The sequence below is a fragment of the Macrotis lagotis genome, chromosome 1 (genome assembly GCF_037893015.1).
Source record: "Macrotis lagotis isolate mMagLag1 chromosome 1, bilby.v1.9.chrom.fasta, whole genome shotgun sequence".
NCBI lineage: Eukaryota > Metazoa > Chordata > Mammalia > Peramelemorphia > Peramelidae > Macrotis > Macrotis lagotis.
The window spans coordinates 230947119-230965522 of record NC_133658.1 but is presented as its reverse complement, the minus strand read 5'-3'; the positions used below and the strand labels follow the sequence as shown (position 1 = coordinate 230965522).

Below are 18404 nucleotides of genomic sequence, written 5' to 3'. Positions count from 1 at the left end.
TAGAGCAAACTCACCAGGAGCTGGGTAGCCACAAAGAGGGAAGAAGATCAATCTGTAAATGAATCTCCCCATGTGCTCATCAGTAGTAGTATCAGGATCATGAGAGACAGCTTAGTGAGATAGAGACATAGAGAAAGAAGTAGATATAGAGATAATAGAGACAGAGAATTAAAGGGAGAGAGAGAAAAATAGAGGAGAGAAACAGGGAGAGAAAAAGAAAGGAGGGGAAAGGAATATGTACATATATAAACATACATGTGTGTGTATATGGTTTGTTCTTTCTGGAAGAAGATCATGACATCAGGGAGGTGAAGTCATGACAAGCAATGAATTATAGTTGACTGAGAGACTGTTGTGCTAAGTCACCAGCCTCACTTTCTCCTCCAGAACCATCTGGGTCCTGTGGCCAGATATGATTAAGGATGACTGGAGATAGCGAGTTAATAAGAGTTAAGTGAATTACCTGAGGTTACACAGTTCAAAAGAATTAAATGTCTGAGGTCACATTTGAATTCAAATTCTCCTGAATTCAGAACCAGGGCTTTAATTACTATGCCAAATGAGAGAGAGGAGAAGGAGCGAGCGAGCGAGAGAGAGAGAGAGAGAGAGAGAGAGAGACTCAAAGAACAACAAAACTGTTCATACCCTTTGACCCAGCAATTCTAATTCTATGTCTATATCCAAAAAAAATTGGTAAAAGTCTCACATGTTCCAAAATATTCATAACAACTCTTTCTGTAGTGACAAAGAATTGGAAATTGAAGGGATGCCCATCAATTGGGGAATGGCTAAACACATTATGGTACATGAATACTATGGAATATTATTGTTCTATAAGAAATCATAAATGATCAGATTCTACAGAAGCATGGAATGATTTACAGGATCTGATGCTGAGTAAAGGGAGCAGAAGTAAGAGAACAATGTACAGATTAACAATATTATGAGATGAACAATCTTGATGGAAGCAGCTCCTCTCAGCAGTTCAGATGGCTAGGACAATTGTACTAGACCAGCTATGGATAATGCTATCCCCATCCAGAGGAAGGAAAAAAAAACAAAACAAAACAAAACAAAAATCCTTCAGAATCTGATTCACTTTAAAAAAAATCTCTTATGTATTTATTTTCCTTAATCCTAATTTCTCTTATCGAAAATGACTAATCTGTAAACATGTTTAACACAAATGCATATGTACAGTATTAACCTGATTGTTGGTCACTGAGAGGAGGGAAGTGGAAAGGGAGGGTAGTAGGAAATTTTGTAACTTAAAAATATACATATGAATATGGATAAATGTAAAACCTTCATAAAATGTATTTAGAAAAATAAAATGGAGAGAGAGAGAGAGAGAGAGAGAGAGAGAGAGAGAGAGAGAGAGAGAGAGAGCTATAATTACAACAGCTTACAACTTTGAAAAAAACCCTGACAGGCCTTGTTTGATTTTCTTATATTCTCCAACAAAGGCCTAAAACTGGCTGAGTGGAATTTTCTTTTAAAAATGAAATAAATTAAAATCGATTCTGCTTCAAGAAACCTTTTAGAATTTCATTGTGCCACTTAAGAAAATTTCAAAAATATCCAAATGTCAGAAAAAAAAGGTGGTGAATTGCTGACATAAAGTTTTACCAGAGGATTTCAAGAATAAATCACAGACTCTCAGAGGCCACATTGGTAGAATTAGATTCCCAAATACAATACTCCTAAAATTTGCAATCTAGACTTCATTTGAGGATGAAGATAAAGATGTCTTAAGAAGAAAAAATAACATATCCAATCAAACAACACTTTTCAGCATCTATTAGCTACCAGGTACTATGCTAATCCCTGGGACTGAAAAGGGAGGTAAAAGATAGTCTCTGCCCTCTAGGACCTTGCAACAGGCATGTGTTTGTGTGTGTGTGTGTGTGTGTGTGTGTGTGTGTGTGTGTGTGTGTACATATATATCTATATTATCCTGTAAGAAACTTGATATAAATATATCAAGGTACTTACAGGACAATTTTTGTTGCCTTTTCAGGATATTTCTTCCTACCTTTTTTGACTATCTTTGGATGGAATGCTTATTATATTCCTTGATCTGAACAAAATTAGTTTCTTAATATAGCTGACTAACAACCTTTATCTTTCCATTTATCTACTTTTGATATTTGTCTCATTATCTACTTATAGTAAGGTTTCCTTGTATGGCATGTTCTTCAGTCCCCTACTTCTAATGGTTGCTCTTCACTGAATACATTCCAGTTGAACCATATCCTTTCAAAAAATAGTCTAATCACAACTGAATGCATTAGACAGATGTTATCCCACCAAAAAAGTGAACAATGGTACTATTACTGTTCTCATTCTGAATTCTACCACAACCAGTGCATGATCAGTCCCACTGATCCTTTGTCCTAATTATGTCTTACTATTGTATCCTATTGAGTTTGAGGTCCAGTTGGACTGTTGAAAGTTCATGATAGTCTGGAAAAGGACATTAGAGGAAAACAGTAGTGGAGTCCAATTGTTACCAAAAGGAGTTGGCCTATAGGAATTTAAACTCCTCTAACTCTTTTGATGTGGCAGCATGTTATGTTTTGGATCCATTTATAAGGTAGTTAGGAATAAACTTCCATAAACTGTGAATATAATTAAACCCTGGTGAAATGTGTAATTTGACTCAAATTTGGCACAAGATATTCAGCACTGGGATAAAAGAAAAAAAAATAAGCAACAAAAGAGTTAAAATGTTTACCTTTCAATAAGGAGCAAGCTAGGTAGATCAGTCCATAGAGTACCTGACTTGAAGTCAGAGAAGACTCATCTTCCTGAGCTCAAATCTTACCTCAGACACTTACTAGCCATGTGACCCCAGGCAAGTCATTTCACCTCCTTTACCTCAGTTCCTCATCTATAAAATGAACTGGATAAAAATTGGCAGACCATTCTAGTGTCTTTGCCAAGAAAGCACCAAATGAAGTGTTGGACACGACTGAATTGACTGAACACAAACTTGGATTGTAGACTGGGCTTGTAGATATCCACAGACTGTCATAGAAGTGCCTGCAAATATGCATCAGAGCAATTTTTCCCCCTGAGATGTCTCTCCCATGCACAGAAGAGTTATAGCATGTGTAAATGTGGGTTGTCTTTGTATCTGAGAGTCCAGGTATTTGCCCAGAATTAAATATGTCCTGTTTGTTTCATCCCAAATAGGAGCCTTACAATTAGAGAGTCCAGTGAGTTAGCAGATATTTTATTTTTTTTTGCTCTAAAATTGGCCTTCACATTAGCCAGATGAAACGATGGACACAGAAAATGGCAATGTTAAGAATCAGGTTTTCAAGATCAGTGCACAAAACACAGGACCTAATGTAAGCAGCATTGAGCACCCTTGGATTCACTGGTGTCCTGGATAAGTGGTGTGGAATATAAACCAGGTATATGGTAGGGTTTGCAATCACCAAAAAACTGGCTGCTTGGCAACAGATGTTGACAAATATGTCAAGAAATCATCTCAATTTCCTTTCTGTTTGTAGCATATCTAAAAATCTGGATGTTTGGAAACATTTCAGTAATCATCGGGATAACAGTTATTTTAACATTGGAAAGAGGAGGATGGGGTAAAGTTGTAAATGCACCAGCTATGGTTTTGTGTATCTATAAATGAGCCAATTCCTATATGGTAAATTGGCCAGATACCTAGAGTTTTGACTTTCCAAATGGTAAATCTTTTAATATAAGGGAAAATATATTGCCATTTTTTTCATTTTGTATGCTTAAGAATCTTTCCCCAAAGATATCTTTGCTAAATATAAAATCATTCCTGTTTAAACAACCTAGACTATGACTATGACCTTAATTGTTTTATGTTCACCTTGATTAAGGTAATTCTTGATTAAAAAATTTTAATAAGAAAATAAATGAAAAGAAACAAAACAAAGAGGAAAGAAAGCCAACAAGGCTTTGTGGTTTTGTGACAAGATACATAAAGTGTATGGAATATGTATAGCTGTAACGAATACATGCTCCCTCTCCTATCAGTTATGGAAACAACTATGGAAGACTAAATGTTTTCTAAAAGAAACTCCTTCACCAAATTATAATGAACACAGTTTATAATGGATACAATCTGCAAAGAATTAACATTGAAGATCACATAAAGGGCAATGGAGAAGATGAGCAGATTGCATTGCATTTTATTCAGCAAAAGAAGTATAAAGGATGAAGTTAGAAAAAATATATGACCATAAAAATTTTGTACTCTGCATATAAAGCATAAAGGACTGATGGAAGGACCTTGAGTCTCAGTGTTATCTGTTATTGCATGGGACTCAGATATCAGGAAAATGAGAAGCAGGTCCCCAGTCATTGCTTAGATATACTGGGGCATACCCAAGAGAGAACATGGACAACAATGAATAGGTCTAGATGGTTTGAAATCAGAATCACTGGAAAGAACATCTAGTCATATGCATCTGAACAGAAAGAAGTCTGTTGGAACCAAAGGAGAATGTCAGTTTTTAAAACATTGATATCTTGTTATGCCAGAAAGCATTGAGATTTTTACATCAATGGAAATGACACATGTCAAATAAACTTCACTAATGTTAGCTTACTACATGCAAAAAATGAAGAACCAAAACCCATCCTATTCATTCTCTTACAGAAAAGAAGTGTATTTTTTTTAATAACTGAAAATGTTGCTCAGTTGTAGAGGTAATATAAAATATGCACATAACATATCTTAAATGTGATTAATATGAGTGACAAGAAAATAAATACCCATAACATTATATCCCTGCTTTTGTTTTTTATCCTACTTCTCACTCATGATCATATGTGGTCCATGGAAGATAAAAGGCCATTTAAGCCACAAAGAAGAAAGCTCCAGAAATCATTCATTATAAACTGTCCATTAATAAGCTTCTCCCTGATGAATGCCCCCTGAATCATTGTCTTGTCATGGTAAAGACACTTGTCTAGTGCAATGAAACAATGAGATATGCCATTCAGTGTTACCCAAGAAAAACAGATTATAGTGAAGAACTCTGACAAAAGACAATTCACTGGAGAAGAAAATGAAAGGGATTTAATAGAGGCAGAAGAAAGTAAGAAGAGGTGGCAAAAATACACAAAAGAACAATACTATTAGGATCTTAACATCACCCATAATGATCTTGGTGGGGCTACTGATCTAGAGTCAGATATTCTGGAGAATGAAGTCAAAGTGCTAATACTGCTAACAAGAAGACTAGTGGAGGTAATGGAATTTCCGTTGAACTATTTAAAATTTTTAAATATACTACCTATAAAGTGCTGAACTTAAAATGCCTTAATATGTTATGTTTTGAAAACAAAACATATGCCACTGGATTAGATAAGAACAGTTTATATACTGGTGGAGGACCTCGAACTCCCTCTCTCAGAATTACATAGATCTAACCATAAAATAAGCAAGAAGCAAGTTAAGGAGGTATATAGAATATTAGAAAAATTAGATACAATAGAACTCCAGAGAAAATTGAATGGGGATAGAAAGGAATATGCTTTTTGAGGTATTTTTTGTGGCACCAACATAAAAAATTAACCATGTATTAGGACATAAAAACCAAATAACCAAATACAGAGAGGCAGAAATATTAAAAGTGTCCTTTTAAGATCATGATAGTAAAAATCACTTGCAATAATGGGGCATGGAGAAATAGATCTAAAATTCATTGGAAACTAAATAATCTAATTTTAAAGAATGAAAGGGTCAAACAACAAATCATGGAAATAATAATTTCAAACAAGATAATGACAATGAGACAACAAACCAAACCTTGTGAGATGCAGGTAAAGAATTTAATAAGTGAAATATCATATCTCTTAATGATTATATGAATAAAATAGAGAAAGAGGAAATCAATGAATTGGGCACCCAACTAAAAAAGAAAAGATCAGCCTATAACCCAAATTGAAAGAAAAACAATATTAAGGAATGTTCAAATTAATGAACAATTTTACTCATTTATACACAGAAAGATTATTCTTAATATTTTGCAAGCTAAGCTCAAGTATTACATGAACCAAGAATTACCAAAAGAGCAAACTTGTTTTCAAAGCCCCAAAGGAACAACATATGAAATCACCAACATTAGCTGAATTATTGCAAAAGTAAGGGAGATCCTAAAAGAAGCAAAAAACAAAAAACAAAACTACTTCAGCTTTATTGACTTTTGCTTGAGTGGATGGATCACAGTAAAATGTGGCACATCTCCAAAGAAATGGGAGCACCAGATCATCTTACTACCTCCTGAGGAACATGTATGTGGGCTAAGAAGCAACAGTTAGAACCAAACATGGAAAAGCTGGTTGAAAAAGGAGTGCAAGAAGGATATATAATGTGACTTTTTTATTATCTTATATGCAGAGCATATCATATGAAATGCCAGAGTAGATGAATCAAAAGCTTGGATTTGTCTGGAGAAATATCAACAATTTCAGATATATATATATATATATATATATATATATATATATATATATAGATAGATAGATATAGATATAGATATAGATATATATAGACATCTTGTTAACAGAACAAAACAAAACATAGTCAAAGCTATAGTTTTTATGGCTGTAAAAAAAAAGAAAGTATAGTGCTGCAAAAACTTCTAAGATCCCTTGGAGAGCAGAGACTTTAAATTAGTCAATACCTTAAAAAAATAATAATTCAGGCTCTTTAGTGAAAGGTCAAATACCGAAAGTGAAACTGAAATACTTTGTCCAAATAGTATCAAGAAAGGACTCAATGATAAAGACAAAGGAAAGACTGAAGCCAAAAGGAGAAGGGGATGGCTAAGGACAAGATAGTAAAATAGAAACAATGGACATGAATTTGGAGAAACATTTAGAGATAATGGCAAATAGAAAAGTCTGGTATGTTATAGTCCATAGGGTCATGAAGAATCTAATATAACTGAATGAATGAACAACAACAATTCCTGTTGGAAGAAGGCTGAACTAAACAGAACTATGGACATTTGAGGGTCAGGTCTGATCAGGAAATCATATATGTGACCTGAGTCTTTCTCTTTCCATGATTTTTTCTAATCTAAAAAACACAGATTGGAAATGGCATGCTTGAAGTGAAGTATAAAGAATAATCCAAAAATGATCATAATTTCCCAGGATAAAACCAGAAGATTTCTGCCAAAGGAAACTTCAGTGGTAGTTTTTTTTTTCCCTTCAAAGTTGAGATGGGAAAAAAAGTGTTAAGTATATATCATATGAACTTAATTTGCTCAAAAATGCCTATATGTTTTAACATCTTCAAAATATTGGGGTTTAATATATTTTTTTAAAGAAAAAAGCTGTCTCTTCTTAGATTAAGGCATTAGTTTAACTTGGAAAAGTTCTCTTTCTTCTTAAACTATTGAAATATTCAGTAAAATTTAGCTGCTTTTTTTAGTGACAAAGATAACAGAGATCAAGAATCTGACAAATTAGTCTTGGCTTTTTTTGCTTCACAAAGAGAAGACTGTGCTTAGCCAGGCTTAAATGACTGGAAGGAAATGGACTGAGGACCTGGAATCAAAAAGGTCAACAACCTGGAATAGGTTAAATGGAAACAACTCACAGATACTGCAGTCTGACATTCAAAATATTCCACAGGTGATATCAGATTCTCTCTTCTAGGTTGTCTTCCAAGAAATAACAATATCTTTCTCATTCTCTCCCTATCAGTCAGAATGGGTTTCTTCTTCCTCAAGTCCATTTCCCCAGTTGAATCTCCTCCACACTTAATCTAATTCAGCACTGCCCTTCTTCTACAGAATCTTTCATTTAGAGCTCAAAGGCATTTCAAAATCTATTTAATGAAGCCTCTTGATTTTGTTTTCTTCATATGCATTGAGGCCATAGTTTAACTCCCACCTTCCCTCCTCCCTGAAGAATTGTGATTATCCCAGATCCCAAGGATTGTTCCCTTAATTGAACATAGCATTTACTGTCTGTACCACTCAGTTAGCTCTGAATATCAAGGACCATGTACTATTATTGATCTTTTAGTGTCTATTTTCTGCCCCTGCAATTCATTCTGAGATCCAAGTACTCTGTATAAAATAGTCACTTATTCAATCAATCAAGTTCCTATTATGTCAGGTTCTACACAAGAAACTAGGGATACAAAGACAAAAACAAATGGCACTTGTTCTCAAGGTTCTTTTATTCGAATATGATAAGAAAGCATGTAAATTTATAGGTACATGCAAAACACATGTAAAATAGATACAAAGTGATCTTAATGGGGAAAGCACTGCTATCTAGTAGGATTAAAACAAAAACAGAATCTTGAACTGAGATTTAAAAAAACCTTCACAAAATTTATTGATGACATTGCAGGGGGTTGAAGGTGGAGGGATACACAAAGATTTATTACGTTCTTCTATGGCAAAGATGATGAATGAACCATCTCTCTCTCTCTCTCTCTCTCTCTCTCTCTCTCTCTCTCTCTCTCGTCATCACAGCAGCTCAATAGTTAGCAGACGTGAACTACAATTCAAGCAACTATCATCAAACCAGGTGCATTTTCCATGTGGTTAATACCTCTTAACAATAGAGCCCTTCAAATTTGAAATTAGAATTATATTGTTGCTTGGTAATTATTGTTGTAATAATATTGTCTAATGTAGTATTCATTACTGCTAGGTAATTGACCTGAGTGCTTGCTTAGCATCTTTAATTCCCAGTATATGCTTAATTACAAATTCAATCATTTATCCAATACCAATAACTATGGCATCCTGTATTATCATCTAATTACTCAACAAGAATTGCAAAACATTCTTTTCAAAAGGGAAAAACATACCTGTCACAGGAAATTTTTATTTAATTTTTATAATGAGCTCATTCCTTTTAAATAGCAGAAAAACAGAATTTGGGTAGCTTCATCCATAATCATTCTGAGTGATTATGGAACATGATTATGGAAGCATATATCTGAAGGAGTCATATAGCACACTGCCCATCAACTGCTTCAACTCAATTATCTTGAACCTGTTTCTTTATATTTCATGTCGTAGAAATGCAATCTGAGATTTTGTTTTGCTTTGTTTTTAGTAGTCAACTCTTTTCATTTTATGTTAATTTATAACCAATTGCTACTACTAATAATATTATCATGTTTCCTTTCTGAAAAGTATGTAAATAAACCTAGTAAATACAGAGGTATAAAATAAATCTGTCTGGGAGTCATTAAAAACTTGTGGTTACACAGGTAGCTAATTAAAGTAGTGAACAGACTGTTAGGCTTAGAGACCAGTCTTAGACATTTATTAGTTGTATGACTCTATAAAAATCCGTTAATATTTCTTTGCCTCAGTTCTCTCACATGTCAAATTAGATTGTTGACTTGATTGCCTCTAAGATCCCTTCCAATTCTAAATATAAATCCTAGGGTTCTGGGTTGCCTTATATTCTACTTATCCCTGTGACCAGGTACTGATTATTCAGATAGATTTTTTGAAGGTCTATAGAGAAAAAGTATTTGGGAGGTAGTGACTCTTTATTACAGTTTCACTTTTGTTCCTCAGTGAAAATATTTTGTTCTTATTTAGATCTTTCAGCTTTCATTCTTGAATGCTTCGCAAACATCGCATGTTAATTTCTCCAATAAAAATTTAGGTCATGGACTCCTAACTGTGCTTTTAAAACGCATACATTCTTTTTAGTCTTTCAAATACTTTTAAAAATATATTCTTTCTAAATCTAAAGTGAACTGTGTCCAGGTTTTTTTCTTTCACCACCAAAAAGCTAAGACTGAATAGTCATTCCTTCAACACCTTAAAATTCTCATCATATCAGATTTAGTTTCAGATCCTTCTTATTGATCTAAATAAGGTCCAACAAAACAAAACAAAATAAATTAATCTTTAGAATCTGATGAACACCACATTCACTCTTTGAAAAAATATCACTTATGTATTTATTTCCCTTAATCCTACTTCCTCACACCAAAAATGACTAATCTGTAAACATGTTTAATGCAAATGTGTATGTACAATATTAACCTGACTACCACTGAGGGGAGAGAGATGGGAAGAGAGGGTGGAAAGAAATTTTGTAACTTAAAAATATACATATTCATATGGATGAATGATGTTAAAAAACTTTTATAACATATATTTGGAAAAATAAAATAAAAATAAAATATCAATTAAAAAATTAAATATAAATTTAAAAAATTTAAAAAATCACATCCATAGAGACATAACCAAAATGTAATAGTCCTTCTAGTTTTGGCAAAGATAGTACTCAAGCAGATAGCTAGATTAAAGAAGTTCCATGTAATTTCTATGTCAAATTTATGATTACCAAACTCTTCACCTGTTTTTTATTCCTTTTGTTCAAGTGATTAATTGAATAATATCATAGGGTTAGAATTGGAAAGAGCCTTAAAGATCATAAAGTCCAACCCAGTTATTTTTATTTTGTAGATAAGGAAACTGAGTCACATAAAGTGACTAGCTCAAAGGCACAGGGCTGTTAAGTGACTAAGGTATTTTTCAAAACCAAGTCTTATAGACTAAGTTCAAAATTCTATCCACTGTACTATATGAAAATCACTCCTATTTCATCCTTTGTTGCTCTGCAAAGTAAAAGTTCTCTATTAAGCATTCTCCCTCTGGCTTCTGAATTTTATCATATGGGTACATATTATTAATGATGCTATTATAATAATAATATCATTAATAATACTATTCAAATACTAAGCCCTTAATCCTTTCCTTTATAAAGATCATATACTTTTCCAGAGTCATATTCAAGTCATATTTACCATATACTTATCAAATGAATTTGTAGGGAGGAAGAGCTAGGCTTAATGTAATGAAAATTTCCCAATAATTGGAGCTGCTTAAAAGTGAAATAAGTTTTCTCAGAACATAAGACAGACAGACAGACAGGCTTACAGACAGGCAGATTTTATTAGTTACCAAGAACTATGATAAATATATATATATATATATATATATATATATATATATATATATATATATATTCAAATAATATAGTCTCTGCCTGCAAAGTGTTTGCATATAAGTGAGTGAATAAAACATACAAAGGAATGCTAGAAATGGAAGGAGGAGAAGCATAGAAGAGAGATTATATAGGAAGTATCATGGTAGCCTAATCCCAGTAATATAAGACAAAAGTTCACCTAACATGGGTAGCTGGGTGACACAGTAGATAGGGCATTGGTCCTAGAGTCAGGAGGATTTGAGTTAAAATCTGACCTCAGATTCTTAATAATTACATCACTGTTTGACCTTGGGCAAGTCATTTAACCCCATTGCCTTGCAAAAACCAAAACCACCTATCAAAATCAGGTGGTGGGAAAGTTGGGGAGTCAATGGTGCTTTAAGGTAGTTCATCAAATAGAAGCTGAATGATTAAAATGCTGGAAAGTTGGTTCCTGTTATTGCAGGGCTTGAAGGAGAAGGCTTCTGATGTCCTATACAGGTCTTCTGCAATTCAGTGAGATCCATTCTAAGAGGTCAAATTTGTCTCCACACAATAAAGAGTCGAATCATAGAAGAAAGTAATTTGCTCAAGATTACACAAATTTAACAACTAAGACAAGAACTTAGATCTTTTTTTCCTTCTGGACTAGATTCAGTTCATTTAGTCTAATGCTTTCCTCCTTGTTGAGATAAGATACCCTTAGAAGACTGTGTGGTGCAGTTGAAAGGGGTAGAAAACATTGGTTCAGATATTTCCTTTTCTCTTATCTTTGTGAACTTAGTCAAGTCTTTTTATTTTCCTGTTTCTCAGTTTCCTCATCCCTAAAATTAAGGACTGGAATTACATAACCTCTAATATCCCTTCCACCAGTTCTCTCTCTCTCTCTCTCTCTCTCTCTCTCTCTCTCTCTCTCTCTCTCTCTCTCTCTCTCTCTCCCCTCTCTTCTCCTCTCCTCTTTACTTCCCCCTTTTGAATATTAGATACATATTATATATGTATATACTACTATAATAGCATTTAAGCACTGTGGGGCTCAGTTTCCTAAATTGCTACATTCAATATTAAATAATTTTGAAATTTCCTTCCACTTATAAATCTATAAAGAAAGGTCATAGGTGCTCTTTATGCTTGAATTATGGTGAAGTTGAAAAGAAAAGCTGTTTGGGATCCAGGAAGGGTAGATCTGTTTTATTTTATTAAAGAACTTTAAACCTCCAAGCAAAGCATAAGGTCATTGAATGCCCAAGTAGGGATTGGGAGGGATAAATGTCACTAATTCCATAATTTTCCATGGGATCACTCAACAGAGATTTTATATATATATATATATATATATATATATATATATATATATATATATATATATATGTATGTATGTATATGTATGTATGTATATGTATATGTATATATATATATTCATATGCATACATATGTATATGCATATGTATATAAATGGCTCCTGAGAAAGGTAGAGCAATAGAGCTGATTCTGATTATCAAAAAAAAGAAAACACGGGGAAACCAAATCATTGACTTAATCACAGGACCCAGGTGGTTGGAGAATTGAATTGGCCATGGAAGAAATAAATCCTTCCTAAAAAGGATTTTCCAGTCTGTGTGGATGTACTACTGGAGATATCTTTAGCATGACATGGTAATTCATGGAGCATTTTTGAAGAGAGTCTCAGGGAAGAAATTTTATCAAACTAAAAAGAAAACAAAATCTCAAAAACATTGAGAATATTTTTTCTAAAGCATTTAATTGATAGAAATACATTCTCCTCATCACATATCAATACGATAAAGATAAACTTATATTCCAGGATTTTTACAATTACAAGATGTATTTAGGAAATTATCTTCAGAGCATTAAAAATAGGATAATAATAGAACAGCACCTTGTCCCAGGACTATTTCTATCTGAATCCCATTGAAAAAGAGGAGGATGAGATGAATTATAAAAACAGTAATAACAACTCATATTCTTATGTTGCCTGCAGGCTTGTCAAGCACTTTACATGTATGATTTTTACCTTCACAACAGCCCTGTGAGATGGATGCTATTATATCATCCCAGTTTTATTGATGAAAAGGCCCAGATGGATTATGATTGCCTAGGGTCACATAGCTACTTTATCTGAGGTTGAATTTTAACTCAGGGTCTTCCAGATCAGTTCTCTGCCTGGTTGAAGACAAACTGAGCCCAGAGAAGGGGGAGGTGGTTGGCTATGGAGCCCCAACCATACGGTGCCCCTTTAGTTTTACTCATAGTTCTTCCTTTATGTTCCCTAGAAGACCTGGGCAGCTTAGGGTCCAGAGCACCATATAAAAACCAGCCATTTAAGACTCCAGTCAAATGATGGAATCATTATGAGGCACCTAAAATGAACTGATTATTATAACTAGCCTGAGTATTACTTTGGCTCTTTATTAGAAGAAAAGACCAAATTAGAAACATGTCAACTTGCATCTTTCTCCGCCTCTGACAAGAAAATCTTGGCATCTTTACCTGCAGGGAGACTTTTTTCCCCCCTTAAACCAAACCGAAGTTTGAATATATTATGTGGGTCGCCAGGGACCATCATGGATAGTATCCGTAACTGTGACTTTTGAAAAAGTCAAAGAGTCACAGAGACAGTTTCCAAGTGAATGATTTTCATATCGACTTTTTTGAAGGTAGAGGGCACATTCTGAAAAAGCATTCACTTAAAGGAGGCATTTTGATAAGGGGGACCGAAGTAATTTGAGTCAGAAGTCCCACATCTTAGTTCCAGTTTTGAACTAGAAATAATAACAATTTATCTTTCTAAAATCTTTTTAATTACAAAACTTTATTCTCACAAACATCCACTGAGGTCAAAACCATAAGAATTACTTTTAAGCCTGCTTACATAAGGTCCTTAATGAATATCAGGATCACTGATTTAAATAGGGAAGGAATATTAGTAGTCATATAATCCAACTCTCTAAATTGAATATGAGGATGTAAGCTCTGAAATTTTAAATGACTTTCCCAAGGTCACAAGACTATTAATTTACAGAGGCAGTATTTGAATGTAGGTTCTCATGACTCCATTATGCTCTTTTATACCATGTTACTGCTTTGGTAAGACACAGAGGAGAAAGGACAATTCCCGTATGTACTAAAGTCAGGATACAAACCCAAGTTTCCTGAGACCAAATGTAGCCCTGTTTCCATCATATTGTATTTCAGTTGTGTGAACTTGGGCATGTCATTTCCACTTCCTAGGCCTCAGTTTATCTATATATACATTCTCCATAAGTAAATTAAGTATTAGACTAGATGATATCTAAGTTCTTTTCCATTACTGACATCCTATGCTATTGTCATTATGTCTGGCTAGCTTTTTTATTCACCTCCCCACCCCTCCAAAATGTTGGACTTGTTCAGTCAGAAGGGTCTGACTCCAACCTCAGATACTTGCTCTCTATGTCACAAGCTATTTAGCCTCTGTTATCTTCTGTTTTCTCATCTGTAAAGTGGGAGTAATAACACCTGCTTTCCTAGGTAGAAGATGCTGTGAGGAGAAAGTGAGATCATATTCATAAAGTGCTTTCTATAACTTAAAGAATAATTAAATGTTTATTAGTGTTATTGTAAATGATGATAATATTATTGTTATCATTGTTTGAATATATTTACTATCCTTATCCCTTCTGCATTGTCAAATTTCTACAATTCAAGATTTTCTCTTTGCTATCAAACTCAAACCTACCTTTTCTGGCAACCTTCATATTATTCTCTTTCATGCAAATGTTTGACCACCAAAACATTCTTGATGTTTCTTGTACGTGACTTTCTATCACCCATTTCTTGTCATTGAACAGGCAATAACCATTGCAGGAATGCCCTCCCTCCTTACATCTTCCTTTTCTTCACATACCTTGCTTCCTTCAGAAATGCTCTGTCCTAAACAAGACATTGATATTCAAGACTGATAACAATAAGACTCATATTCAACTCTTGCTAGTAACTTCTTCCCACCCCACTAAAAATACTTTGTATTTGCTTTTAATAAGTAATGCAGAGTAAAAGTTAGAGGAATTTCACTGGTTATCTAATTGCTTTTAGAGGTTTTTTTAATTTTACAATTTGTTTTCCTGGTTCCACTAATTTCATTATTTCTCCATTTATAAAAAATCTTCAAAATTGTTCATTTTTATAATAATTGATTTTTCTTTTTTCTTCTGGTTCTGTTTATTTCACTATTAGTACATATAAGTATTTCCAAATCTCTTTAAAATTATTCATTTCCTCATTTCTTATAGCACCATAGTACTCCATCACATTCATGCAATATAATTTATTAAATCATTCTTCAGTTGATGGTAATTCCCTTGGTTTCCAGTTTTGTTTTTTGTTTCTGAGTTGATTTTTTTTTTTTTTGCCACAACAAAAGGAAAAACTATTTTTTATATTTATTTGATCTTTTCCTATTTCATTAATGACTCTTGTCTATGGACCTAACAGTGGTATACCTCAGTCAAAAGGTATTTGACATCCAGTAATTTTTTTATATATAATTAAAAATTCTTTTTAAGAATAATTATACCCTTTCACAGGTTTACAAATAGTGCAACAGTATTACTTTTCCTAAAAACCACCTATCAACTACCATTTTTTTTTTGGTTTTTGACATCTTGGTCACTCCGATAGACAGAATTTCAGAATTGCTTTAATTTGCAATTCTCTAATTTATGAAGATTTTAAGTTTTCTTTTTTACTTAATTTGACTGCAAATGACATAGTTTCTTCCTTTGAGAGTTCCACATTTATACTCATCATATATTTATCAATAAAGGAATGACCTTTGTTCTAATGAATTGGAATGATTTCCTTTTATATCTTAGAAATGAAATTTTCATTGGTGAGACTTGGAAAGTTATAAGAATTATATAATCAATGTAATGATGATCTATGATTCTAGAGCACAGAGCACAGATGTTATGCACATAAAGGTGACAAATTTAAGGTACAGAATGAGGAATATATATACACACACACACACACACACATAAATATATGTATGTATGATACTTATACATATTTATATAGATATTTAAATGTAATATGCATAATTAGTTATGCATGTATTGCATAATATATATTTGATTATAAATATACACACATATGCCTGTATATATATATATGTGTGTGTGTGTGTGTGTGTGTGTGTTCGCTTCCCTATTTACAATATTGATCGTTTACATGTAGACATTTCTCTCATTCTGTACCTTAAATCTATTATTTCTCTGACAAGAATTCCTATATGTGTGAATGTGTACCATATATGTATGTTTACATATACAAACTTTAAAATTTATATACAGAAATATGTATAAAAGAAGATATGAATACTTTCCAGAACAATGTCTTACATACAGACACCAATGTGGTATTCCCTGATACAAAGTGAGCTCTCTGAGGTCAGGGTCTGACAAAATTTTCTCTTTGCATCTTTTCTAATACCTAATCCAGTACCAAACACATCATGAATATTTAATAAATTCATGATTGTTATTTCCTGTTGTTGATAATAACAATGTCCATTAGGTGGAATACCAGTAGAATGTTTAAGGAAATTCAGTCAATAGCATCTTTCCCACTCAATATCCTTCACTGATTTGGATCAGTGGTTCTATCAGCATCATTCATCTTAGTACTGATCTTAACTTGTGATCACTCTGAATTTGTGCTCCAAGGAGTCCAAGATACATCTACTTGTTTTTCTAAAGTGCAGAACCTTGGGTTTCCTGAATGTCTAATGGGTACCTAAGTGAAAAACCTTTGCAAAATATTTAGCCACTTGGTTCAAAACAGAAATCCTACAGATGAGTTCCCTCACTTAATAATTCTCTCTGTCACATTAAATAGCACTGACAAAAACACCTGGTCCTCAAAGCTGTCTGCTTAGCTCTGTCAACCAGAGACTGGGCTTCAGCCAAAGCAACATGCTAATAATATTTCTTCCCTTCCCACTTTAAGGGCCTACTTCTTGCTACGTTGTGTGGTCCACAGAATCCATCTAGAGCTCTCTACCTCTCTACCTCTTCTCTGTCTCTCCCTTTGTCAAAGTTCATATCCTTCATAAAAGCTGCTTAATCTCACTCAGTGATAGCCACTTTTCTATATTCAGTCCCCTCAATAAAAAGGTACATAGTTAATACATCTGAGTTTAATTTACATGAAATTTACTGTGAAAATTTACTGTGAAAAATGTTCAGATTCTTTGCATCATGCATGTCTGTCCAATAGATCTCAATTTACATTGTAAGGTAAATATACTTTATCCCTTAGAGGATATATTGGAGAGCTCTAAGAAATAAACCTAAAAAAATATAAAGACATTATTGATTGTGTTTGAAAAAATGTGGAGTTTTAAGAATTAATGGCATGTAGAACAGTTCAGTAGAAAGAGTATTGAATATGGAATTAGAAGAACCAAATTAGAATGCTAGCTTTGCCATTTATTAACTATATAATATTGGGCAAATCACTTAATTTATCTGAATCTCAGTCCTCAACTGTGAAATGGGGTTTTGGATTAAATAATTTCCAATGTGTCTTCAAACTTTTAATCTATGATACTAATTGATAGTTTGTGGTAGAAGAGGCATTAGGGTGGTTGCTTTGGCAGCACATATATAGTAAAAATTGGAATGATCCAGAAAAGATTAGCATGGCCCCTGCACAAGGATGATGCGCAAATTTGTGAAGCATTCCATATTTTCTATCTCTTATACTTTATTTTTTTCACTAAGGATGTGTTTTCTCTCACATTACATTCAACGTAGATCAATATATACCATGGAAAAAATGTAAAGACTAACAGACTATCTTCTGTGAGAGAGTGGAGGGGGGAGAAGCAAGATTGGGGGGAAAATCGTAAAACTCAAAGTAAATAAAATCTTTCCAAAAAAAAGAAGAGGCATTAGGAACAACAATTGAGGAATGCATTAGAGAAGTTTTGAGAAAGCTAATGAATTTAAAAGAAAACTGTGAGAAGGGATATATTTCTAGGAATAGTATACTCTCTACCTTTGCAAAGGCACAAAAAAAAGGAAATTTCATATGTAAGCAAAGAGCAAGAAGGCCAGTTTTGTGATAAAGAAGAGGGCATGAAATGGAATAATGTGAGCACATTCGGAAAAGCTAAGTTTGAACCAGATGGCAAAGAGCTATAAATGCCAAACTAAGGAGTAAGTCTTTCAGCCTGAGGGCAATGGGGAGTGATGGAGCTTTTTGGATTGCGGAGTGACTTGGTCAAACCTGCTTTAAGAGCATCTATTTTTCTTTATCTGAATAAAAAAATTAAATCAACCCCACACCTTGAATGAACACCCCAAAACCAATTCATCCATGCTACAAAAGGTTCAGTCTTCATTCCTAAGTTT

General features: G+C 33.5%; 1 protein-coding gene and 1 non-coding gene across 2 annotated transcripts in view; one reads left to right on the top strand and one right to left on the bottom strand.

Annotated features, from left to right (window-relative positions):
* The window catches only part of CDH13 (cadherin 13), a 1354681-nt gene that overhangs the window by 610102 nt on the left and 726175 nt on the right, over positions 1-18404 (bottom strand). The window lies entirely within an intron of this gene.
* On the top strand, positions 17636-17741 carry LOC141510466 (U6 spliceosomal RNA). The gene has a single exon (XR_012474951.1). It is a non-coding gene; the product is annotated as a U6 spliceosomal RNA (small nuclear RNA).